A 12064-nucleotide genomic window follows, 5' to 3' on the forward strand; every position below is an offset into this window, starting at 1 on the left:
TGTAAAAGGACCTCTCATAGATGAGCATGTTATATTTAAAATCACTTGGAGATATAAGGTTTTCAATATTTATCAGGTTCACTGTGGTTTATGCTAATCGTTTTAAACGTTAGCATACTTATACGTTTAGTGGATGGAGCCAGTTAGCATTATCCCTAAATATCAAACTTAATATTAACAGAGGATTGGTGCTGTGACTCAAACATGACTGATGACATGGAAACTTGCACTTACAGAATAATGTAGCTCCTCATTTTCTTATATTGCCAAATCGTTCTTCATTTGCCAAATTTCTTGCACTTTCTATGCATTTAATCAATACTTAAATATATTCATTTCAATAGTAGCAAAATGCCTGTTAACAAACATATGCAAAACAAACTCAAACTGTAGCAAGTGTCAAATGCCGTAGTAGCAAAAAAAAAAAATATATATATGTTTTTATCATAACATTACATCTTTTCATGATGTTTTGATTAAATGAAGGTAAAGTATCTTTTCTTCCTGCTGCATTATGCACCATATCATGTTTGCAAAAACAACAGCACAAGCTGCACAGGATGAAAATGTTCAAAAAAAAATGTGAAAATGAGTGTTAATACTGTACTGAAACTGTCCAGTCTGTAATGATATGAAATATTGTACTTTGTGTCAGAGGTATATTGTTGGTCGGTGAACTCATACTGTTAATCCTGTGATTTCAGTTACCATGGTAACGTTTCCTATCATCTCTAAAATATGACTGATGCAGCATTCAAAACCTCATTAACAAACATATCAGAAGTTCTGCTTTCATTAATTTCAACAGTAGAAGAAAGTGCCAACAGGTATGTTTTCTACAATAAACGCTGTTAGAAAACAAACTGAGACAAAGTCTTCTGTCTTATCTGTTGATCCTTATCAACATATTCACCACTACTCACACAAAAACATATCTACCAGCTCCACATATTAACGCTCATGCTCAAAGTATGAGTGAAATTTAAATTTATTAGTAAGTTTCATCTAAAGATGTTTGGCTAGCTACGGTTTTTATAATCTTCTTCCTTTTTGTTTTGCTGTCCTCACCAGGAGTAAACAGCATCAGGTTGTTTCTTGAAATGCTTAAAAATAGTTGTATTATCTCAAAAAATATCATTATTTTCTGATAAGTGACTTCTTCTTGTTGTGCAATAATAATTGTTATCTGTCTGAAGCAAAGGAGGACGTAGCATAAAGAACTTACAGCGCCATTAAAGGTCGGGATGAATGGTTGAACGTCTTTGACACCAGAGACGGTGGTTTGTCTCCTACAAAACAATCATTTCTGGTTTCTTTTAACTGTAACCATGACCTTTCTCTAACCGTAGTCGCCTAAAACGACCAACCAAACCTTATAACAGAACAGAAAACAATCATGAATCATGTTTGTTATGGTTTAATGATTGTTTTTGTAATGACTGACAAACTATTTGACTTTTAGATACGAGAACTTCATGTTTGAAATCTGGTAACGTTTTTTCCGTCACGGTGACAAGCTTCCTGGGTGTGAAAACACTCTTTATACATTCAGACTGTAACTTTGTCCTGAATAATGCAGAGACCTATTTTTGTCTCTCTTAGTTGAACCAGTTGTAGGTCTCCAGGCCGCCGTTTGAGAAGCGTTGGCGTTAAACGGTGTAATTATCGTCGGTAAAAGGTGAAGCTGCAGAGGAAGGCGCGAGAGCTGACAGCTGATCTCTCAGCGCTGACACAAAACTGCTGCTAATGAGAACTACAGCGGGTGATTTGTTTTCCCCTGTTCTACAACACACACACATACACACACCTTCACACACACACCTTCACACACACACACACACACACACGGGAGGAAAACATCTCCGAACACAAAGGTCAGAGCGGAGCAGAAATCTCTGGAGGAAGACAGGAAGTCGACAGAAAACAGTGAAATATATCAGCGCCGTCCGCTCTGAAAAGTCAGATCTCCCAACAAATTAAGAAAATATTCCTGATTTTCAGTATTGACACCTGATTGGTTCAAAACAGCTCAAGGTGACGAGCAGCCCGACGCTGTGGACGGGTCTCAGCTCTGATCATCAGGAAGGCTTTCGTGTAGTCAAATCTCTGTCTTTCCTCTTGTATTTTTCACATTTTTACTGTTGGAAAACAGATTTTATTCGTCTTATATATTGCATTCAGTCATTTGTGGTTCAACACGACTTTTAAAAAAGCTGATACTCACTGATACTTTTAAAGGAAACTGCTGATATTTGGCGTTTGCCAGAGTTTAAAGCCCACACACTGTCTAAACATAATCATAACAAATTGCTGCAGTTACTACGAGCAGATATTGTAGTGCAAGAAAACAAAAAACAAACATTTGACTCACATGTTCAGTATTGTGCAACTTGTCAGATGCGTTAACACACCTTCTCAACATGTTGACAGAAAACTGCTGCAGTTTAATAGCATATAAATATAATCTCTAGGAGACACAGTTACAGCCAAATCACCCATCTGAAGACGTCTAGATTTAAACTGTGTTGAACTTGGTTGAAAGGTTGAAGTTTTATAGATGTCTGTGTGACATTTAAGCATCGTTTCATCAACTTCACGTTTAAATATAGACGTTTAAATGTTATTATTATACACTCACCGCTATAGGAACACCTGTACAGTCTAATGCGATCCAACACAACAGCTCGGACATCAATTCTACATTTATGAAACTTAAACATTTTCAGTTTTTGTTGACATTTGTCAGAAAGGTGATAATTCTACTTTATGTTTATTATTGAGGTGGTAGTGGAGCGCATTATATCACCTATCAACATACATGAGAGGAAACATAAAGTAGAATTATCACCTGCTATACAATAGTTATACTGTATGAAACCCAGAAATCTGCAAAACTTTCATTTTTTTAACCAGATTTATCACATTTATTAATGTGTTTGTCCAAAGAGATGTAGCATTGATGTAAATGTACAAGTCATATTTAATTCAAGATACAATTTAGCCTAAACTGCTGTGGTATTAACGGGGTGATTATTTTTATTATTGATTAATCTGTGGGCTTATTTTCGCAATTAATTGATTCATGGTTTTGTCTATGAAAATGTCAGATCATTATGAAAAATATCCATCTTCAAATGTCTTGTTTTGTCTGATAAACAGTCTAAAAATCTAAATATATTCTGTTTACAATCACGTCCGACACAGAAAAGCTTCAAATCCTCACATCTGTTTTTTTTGTTTAAAAAATGATTATGCAATTATTAACAGTCGCTGATTAATTTATCTGTTGACTGATGAATCACTGCAGCAATTAATAGTTTTAAAAGGGTCCAGATGTGATTTATAAATTCATATACAGACAAATATGTAAAATGTAAACAAAGACAGGTCGGATCTTTCACAAACGCTCAGAAACGTCATTTTCTGATCCTCTTCCTCTCTGAAACATCTCAGCTGAGTCTGTGTTTTCTGGCTGCTGTTGTTTTATTTTTCCGGCGGACCACCAGGTGAGACGGACGGACGGACGGACAGATGGACAAACTACCACCTTAAAACATCCACCACCTCCACTCAGCACGCCGCAGAGAAACCCCCTTCTCTGTTTGTCAGCTGTTATAACAAGACTGTCTGAACCCGGCGAACCAGCAGAGAGCCGGAGAGAGACGCAGGGCAGAGAGGGTTTAGGAGGACGAAAGAGAGAGAAATAGAAAGCGATAGAGAGACGCGGGGAGACAGAGAGAGAAAGTGGTGGTAGGTTTTTAAATGGTCCGGAGGGGATGCGTGTCGAGGAGGAGGAGGAGGAGGAGGAGGAGGAGGAGGAGGAAAGAGGGGAGGCTCCCACAGCGACTGCTAGTTGTTATATTGGGGATCTGTTAGTGGATCAATGAAAAAAGAAAGAAAGAAAGAGAAAGAGGGAGGGAGAGAGGCTGTGTGGAAGGATGACAGGCCTCATTACCACCAAACCTCAGACAGTGATGCCTCTGTGTGTGTGTGTGTGTGTGTGTGTGTGTGTGGAGCATGAGTGTGTGTGCACACTCTTACATGTATACTGTGTGTATTCCCACGCCAGCAAAAGCCTATTTACATGCATGAGTGTGTGTGTTTGCAAGATCCTTTCTTTCTCTGTGTGTGTGTGTGTGTGTGTGTGTGTGTGTGTGTGTGTGTGTGAGCTCCCTATGGGCTTCTGTAAGAGAAGCAGAGGATGATGGGACAGAGTTGTTTAAAGGTCAGCAGCAAACACATCATCAGAGAGAGAGAGAGAGAGCTGCCCTGAGAACTAACAGCTAACCTGCACACAACCCCAAACTCAGCTAACCACGATACAACCACAATACAACCACTACACAACCACTACACAACCGTAGTACCAGATTCAGGCTGATATTAAAGGATAACTGTGGGTTTATTATAGTTTCAGTCTTACATTCGTAGTTTTATCCAGCAATTCCATCAGTGATCATATATTGTACTCATGAAGTTAAAGGTGACATATTCTGCACATTTTCAGGCGTATATTTATATTCTGAAATATCTTTGCATGATTTACAGTTAAAAACTCCTTATTTATCTTCTACTGGTCCTTTATGCAGCCCCTCAGTTCAGCCTCTGTCTGAAACAGGCCGTTTTAGCTCCTGTCTCTTTAAGGCCCCGCCTCCTGATGAGCCCACTCTGTTCTGATTGGTCAGCTTCAGGAAGCTTCCTCCAGCTTTCTCCTTCTTTACATTAAATATCAACCTTTCAAATACATTTATACGTGTTGGAGCTGAAATCTGATCCGAAATATGAGAATGGACAACATGAACAACACATGGAAAAACCTTAAAAACACCCTTAGCGACAAACTTAGCAACCAAGGTCACAGAACAGATGGCCCTTTATGGGCATGTGTGATGAGCCGACGTCAGCTCGTCAACAAGGTAGAAATAAAATGTTGCAAATGAAGCATCCAGAGCAGGTTGAAGCCCTGACTTTTGACTTGCAGGCAACATTTCTACATACGTTCCCCTCATAACAGGATATAATTAACAGAAAAGCAGAATATGTCCCCTTTAATACCTGAGATCTGGAAACATGGTGACATCACTAAAAAGAAGTCTGATGAAAAAACGTTGGTAATGAACGTTAAACAAGACTAAGAGTATACAGCTATGCTAGCGCCTCGTTAGGCATAGCTGTACTGAGAGCTAAATGCTAACATCAGCATGCTAATATGCTCACAAGGACAATGCTAACATGTTAATGTTAAAAGAGTCCTTCACAGATTTAGCATTGCACTCCTATAAAACTATCAAGCTCATGATGGTCAGTTTCAGCCCGAACCAATGCTGACTAAAGTGACATCACTTCAATTTATCAGATTTGCTCCCTGCAGGTTTTTTCACATATACAGTAGCACTCCAACACTACAAGCTTTAATGTTTCAAATCCGAGTTCCTCTTTAAGCAGGTATGTTTGCCAAATTCACAGCTTAGTTTATCTTTAGTTTATTTGCTAGCATTTGTAAATTGGCACCAGTGGTGGAAGACTCATAAAAGTAGAAATACTGTTGTCTAAAAATACTACATTACAAGTAAAAGTTCTGAATTAAAAATGTTACTTAAGTAAAAATACATAAGTATTATCACCAAAATGTATTTAAAGAATCAAAAGTAAAAGTACTCATAATGCAGACTGGGTTCTTTAAGAGTGTTTTATGTATTAGCCTATATATGCATTATTATAGTATGTTATATTGTTTATTTTTATCACTAACAAATACATGTAAAAGCATTTTAATCTCGTAGTTTATCAATGTGGAGCCAATTTTGAGATACTTTGGGTAGATTATTTTATGTAAAATCTTCATCTGAAAAGTAACTAAAGCTGTCAAATAAATGTAGTGGAGTAGAAAGTACAATATTTCCCTCTGAACTGTAGTGGAGTGGAAGTATAAAGTAGGATCACATGGAAATACTCAAGTGAAGTACAAATACCTTAAATTTGTACTTAAGGACAGTACCTGAGTAAATGTTCTTAACTACTTTCCACCACTGATTGGCACTAAAAACAAAACACAGCTGAGGCTGATGGGAATGTTTTGCAGGTATTTGGTTAAAAACCAACGTTTTGAACAAATTTAAATTTTAATGTGATGGTGGCACTAGAAGAAAAGTCAGAGAAACACCAAAGTTATTACAATTCATCCCAGGCAGAACATGAATTTGTGAACCAAATTTCATGACAATCCGTCCAGTAATTGTTGAAACATTTCACTAAAAATTACAGATCTCACTATCACGGGAGCGCTAGAGAAGGTCAGAGGATCACCGAGGTTAGTAGGATTCTTCATCTGGTAACCATGAATGTGGTGGACCAACTGGCTGCCATCAAAACAGCCATCACTAGCATGGTTAAAAATGTGAACATTTGTATTCAGAAACCTTGTCTTCACTCTGGATTTTGCAGAATAGTCTATTTAATAGAATATTAAAGCTCTGCCTAAAGATACAAACACACAGGCAACATAACGTCCCACCTTTCATTCATGCTATACATGCACAACTATGACCCAAAGTGTCTTTCCAAGCTTCAAGTCTACTTTCTTTCTTTTGCATTACTCCAATGATAGTGTGTTAGACTATGAGTGCTGCCAAAATGTTGGGTTACCACACAGCAGGACTGTGCCTAAACTGTCCCAGTGGGAGGACTGAAGCTGCTGCTGCTGATGTGCTTCTTTCAACATGCTGTTAGTTCACGCTATCTGTGCCTGGAAGGTTAGAAATCATTTCGAAAACTTTGGAAAATGGTCTGCAGTAAAACAATCTACTGTAGTTTGAACTCAGACCTCTCGGCCTTTTGAAGTTGTAATCCAACACTGTTCCTTTTTTCTAAAAAGTAGCTTTATAACTTTTACAGAACACATAATTTGTTAGAGCTGTCTTCCCTCCAAGACACAAGGCTTCATAAGCTTTAGTCAGCCTGCAAATCTGTCAGGTATAAATGCTGACTATTAAAATGATGACACTGATGAACAATTAATTTAACAGTTTTGAAAGCTGGTGATACATTTTATAAATAACCACGTTGACTCTGTCACTTTTCCCCTGAGGTTTGTGAAGCAGGTGAAGCAGCAGGTGCTGTGGTTTTCCTTCTGATAATGTTCACTATTGAGGAAATACAGATGCAAAAAAGAGTTGCAGAAAGTAAAGAGCACAGTTGTTAAAACCAGTCAAATACGAGCACAAAGTTTCTGAACAACATTGAGCATATTTGGCCCCATTTAAACTTCAGACATTCGTTTAAAATGTCTCTAATCTGGATAAAATCCAGATGAGATTTAAGACACTCTTATTTACACATACAGCATATGTTTCTCCGTTAGCCAGATTACATATCTGACTGCTTGGTTGTCCATGCTAATGCAAACTAGTCTGTATGGTGGTGGTAATGCATCTGAAGCTGCATGGTAACTGTTAGCTAGCGTACAATTATCAATAAACTAACACAAAAACATGGACGCATTGTATTACTGAAATACAAGTTAGACAAAGGTTTTAACATCTTAATGGGGAAGGCGGTGTGTGATGCCTGCTCTTCCTCAGCCTCTGCATCACAGGCAGATCTTCCACATTCCCCATTAGCGACTAATAGGGTTTTTATGTATAATTGGCTAAGTAGTCGCTGCAATTCCTTGTTGCGCACGACCTGAGCGAGGAGTGCCTATAACCGTATATAGTTCCATCCCGGCCCGTGATAGCGAGTTGGTGCTTTTACGGAAGCGTAGCGCCCATCCTCCGATTCCTCCCCATGTCCCTGTTTCTGTATGTTAATTAGGTGGGTGGTCCTTACATCAGTCTGAAGCTGGATTGGTCAGCTGGGCGAACCAGATAGAAGAAACCGATTCCTATCAAATCTACATGACACAAGCCAACTATGCTAACCTTCTCTTACCTACATGCACAGACTGTATATAAAGATGGACGACACATCTCTACTTCCTACTGTTATGCAAAGTGAAACCAATATATTGCATTTGCAGCATGAATGTAAATTGTGCTTATATGTGTTTAGTCTCATCTACAGCCCTGTGTATTACTGTAAAAATAGTTCACTTGGTTTAACCATTACTCTACACTCTTTCAGATTAATGCAGGTCAGTAACGCTGTAGCCTTGGAAGGTTGGGGTGGCTTACAATGTGAATTTGTATGTATATGTGAGGTGGGGACGTGTGTATGTGCTGGACGCTTGACACTTGCTGTTGATAACCAGTGATATAACTGAACAATACTTAAGACCCAGTCCAGCTTTACTTAAGGATATTTTAGAATATATTTACTCATGAGCAACTACCCTACCTACATGAAATATGTAATATTTAAACTTTGAAACATCTTGTGTTATACTTCTGTCCATCAACAGGCCCACAGCCTGCAGCGAGCTGCATCACAGTGAGTGATGACGACTACAGCAGCAACACGGGGCGTCTGAAGAGAGTGAAGCTTGATGCAGGAATGAAGCAGAAGCTGCAGGACATCCAGCAACCGTTCCTTAGATGAACATCATCCTCTCAGTCTGCCCAGCCAGGAGAGACAGCGTGATGGCGCCCTGCGTCGGTGTGTTCACGGGAGCATCAGCTTGTTCAGTTGTTTTCAGACAGAAGCATCCAGGTGTTGGGATGTGGCTGCTGGATATTAGTTTAGTCCATCACATGCTCCTTTTGTAAAATAAAGTTTTGTTCTATACAATTCTGATGTGGTGTTTTTTCCTTCAATCATACACTACCTGTACTTAAGTGTTGAATGTGACAGATACAACTTATGAGTACGGTTTTGGGTAAACATGGTTGCAGAGAACCTGAACATTAATTATTTGCAACCGTTTATTGAAAATGATCTAATGCTGTCCATATCAACTTACAATGTAATAATAATCCATGATGACAAGTCAACTGGCCTTGTATTACATTGGCTTTAATGTTGTTACTGTACATTACATTCAAACTATTAGACATGTAATATGGTGTTAACTTTTCACATTAATACTGAGAAAAAGAAGAGAGGAATCACAGCCAGGTCTACCCGTGTGACAAGTATATTCATAAAATATAAATGTTTATAATTTCTGAGAGTATTCAAACTTTTGCTCATCTCTACATTTCTTTCAAAGACTGTGACAGAGTGGACATAAACAGTAGAGGGTCTGCTGTCCAGGCTGGAGGTGTCTTTATCTTTTGCACTGCACTGTGGCAGAGGTAGCTTCTGTAAATACAGTACAAGCACATGTGTAAATTAATTAACTTGAACTGAAACGCAGAAGGGACGAAGTTGGTCTCACAGCTGTCACATCCAAGCCAGGTCTCAAGTCCTCAATTTTGACTTAACTCAAAGTCTCAAGTCTGACCTCCATTAGATTAGTTTTACTTGAATTAAAATCAAATCTGTCAATAACAAGCAGCAGCTACCACGACTTGATTCTGAAGTCAATGTGGAAATACTTTAAAGTGCCACCGACGGCCGCTAGATGCTCCTATTGACGGCCATTCAAAAGTCCTGAACTTCTCTCCAGAAATACAAAGTCAATCATTGTTTTCAACGAGTCACTATGGTCTCAGTCTACAAGTTCAGGCCCTCTAATAAGGGTGATGGTGGACATTTTGGAAATTATTGATCCGTTAATAAGATTTGAAGACTTATTGTAGCTTCGATGTCTGCCATGTAGGCGTTGATTGACAGCTGTGATTGACAGTTGGCTGTCCTCAGCTCCAGGACTCACACTAAGTTGGACTATTGTTGCAATATTTCACTAAGTTTAATGTTACTTGATTGTTACGTTAGCTAAAGTAGCTAATGTTAGCCCCAGTGTGTTCCCAGTAAGCTAGCGTTAGCTTGGGTCTGAGGTAGCGGGGCGTGTTTCCAGAGCGTGAAAGGCAACACCCCTGCACGCCTTATCTGGAAGGTCTTGGCTCCAAACAGAAAAGATGACGCCAACCATTAGCTGCAACTCTGAGCTTTAAACCATCCTGCATCCACCTTTATATACAGCCTGGGGTCAAGAAACAGTACTTCCAACAGTAATGCTGGGCAGCTCTCAGCGGTTCACAGTACAGAACATGTAACGTCTCTGAAAGATCTTCCTCTCTTTGTCTCCTCTCCTCCACCACATTAACGACACTCCCATTATGTGTAGCTCCGCTCTCCTTACCACCATCACCATGTCGGCCATATTGACCTGACAGTAACGACGGAGAGTCTCGCCCTCCTCTACAGTGACAATTATCACTTTCTCCTTCTTTTCCTCCACCTCGTTCCTTCCTTCCTCCTCCTCCTCTGACTGCAATTAGGGAGAAGAATAATCATATTGACAGGGCTGACAGGTCGGGGGCAGGAGAGCGGGAACATGAATAGTCACATGTGTCAAGAGGAAGAGCGGGGAGGAGGAGGGGCCGTCAGATATATCAGTGTGTCTTATTGTAGCTTTGATATTATGACAATGACACACAGTCAATTCAAATTCAGAATCACTGAGGCCACCAGGTCCAATAAATGCCCAGGAATTAGTCTGCTGACATTTCTACACGGACATATTGACATCTGTAGAACAGTACAGACTGAGAATAACGCTGCACTAAATTATATATCGACATACATGGAAAAGAACCTCGAGATGTTACTGTATTTATATCACAGCCATGGAGGACGCAGCTCATTTTTGACTGGCTGCCAGGTATCTACTAAAGTTGTCTGACGTTTTTTAAAACATGCTTGTTTGTGATCTTATGAAAAGTCAGATGAGTGTCAAGGTGTTTTTAGCCTAGCTTACCACAAAGACTAGAAGTAGAGAGAAACTGCTAGCTTAGCTCCATCAAAAGAGAAAAAACACACCTTCCACCAACTCCACAGATGTCTGATTTACATGTTTTATGGTGTTAAAACAGCAATGTATGAAAGACTGAAAGACACCTGCTCATCATTACCTCATCAATTCAACAGTATATCTACCTCAGCTCAACTTCTAGTCTTTCCAGATCATGTCGTCACCCATAGTGGTAGTTAGATACTTAGGTCAACTTTCCAGTGTGTCTCCGTGTGCTTCCAGATCTCCTCGTGTGCCAGCCAGCTCGCTCCGTTCAACAGTCATCTAACCTGCCTGCCAAGACTCCTCTTCAGCCACGCTCACTACCCCGTTCTCTGTCTACCTGTTCACCGCTCTGCTTCCCTCCAAGCACCTGACTGCCTGCCCACTCTCCATCGCCATCTCAAGCTCCACTCGTGCCTGCTCAGCCACAGGTTCACTCGCTCCCCCGCTGCTCCGCTCTGCTCAGCTTGCCTTCAGCCCCCCCAGCGCTCTCCTGCCTCTCCCGCCCCACCACCTCACCTTCATTCATATCGATAGATCCAAGTTTTTGCAATAAATCTTCTTAAACTTCTTCTCTGTCTCAGTGTGTTGCATGTGGGTCCACTTGTTGCTGTATTCTTAACAATATGTCATTTTAGGGCAACTGACATTATGAACTATTGTGTAATTTTTGTGTCGTTTTTGGACACAGCCATTGTGAAATTCATTGCAATACATTTCCTTCATATCGTTTAATGATAAAGGCACCATGAGCAGTGTTGTTGTCAAAATGGAGAAGTGAAAACATAATGGGTTGGGACTGTAATAGCTAGCTAACAAATGTTATGTCATGCACACTAGCCAGTCAGCTTTATTTCTTAGAAAAGTGGCGTTGAGGATTCGTCCCTCATTCTGGCTGAAAAATGTTAGCTGTTGGGCTCTAACTGGGGCAAAATTTCAGAAAGTACACACTTTCATTGCTCAATAGTTTTGACAGTGATCTTTTTGTTAGCTGAAATAAAAATTTGTTCACAATCAGATTGAATTGCCATTTAATTTCACTTCATTATTCAGTCTACCAGTGTGTTGCACCATGTTAGCCGATTCAAATCCATCCAATCTGTCATCGGTCGACATGAAAGTCGTAGCAGCAGGTACCAGGAGCAGTTCATTTTTATGTTTGTCGTGACAATCAAAGCAATACGCCATTTTAACAACTGATAAATCTGTGAGTCAACTTAAAACAACCTG

At 39.7% G+C, this 12064-nt stretch overlaps 1 long non-coding RNA gene across 2 annotated transcripts; it reads right to left on the reverse strand.

The window, feature by feature from the left end:
- Positions 1 to 8842: 8842 nt before the first annotated feature.
- Positions 8843 to 11081, reverse strand: LOC122968332. Of its 2 annotated transcripts, none has more exons than XR_006398806.1 (2): positions 10978 to 11081; positions 8843 to 9237 (listed from the first exon to the last, which is right to left on the reverse strand). It is a non-coding gene; the product is annotated as an uncharacterized LOC122968332 (long non-coding RNA). The 2 variants fall into 2 exon arrangements; XR_006398807.1 differs by lacking the exon at positions 10978 to 11081 and adding an exon at positions 9474 to 9748.
- Positions 11082 to 12064: the final 983 nt, after the last annotated feature.

This window comes from Thunnus albacares, chromosome 2, assembly GCF_914725855.1.
Source record: "Thunnus albacares chromosome 2, fThuAlb1.1, whole genome shotgun sequence".
Classification (NCBI taxonomy): Eukaryota; Metazoa; Chordata; class Actinopteri; order Scombriformes; family Scombridae; genus Thunnus; species Thunnus albacares.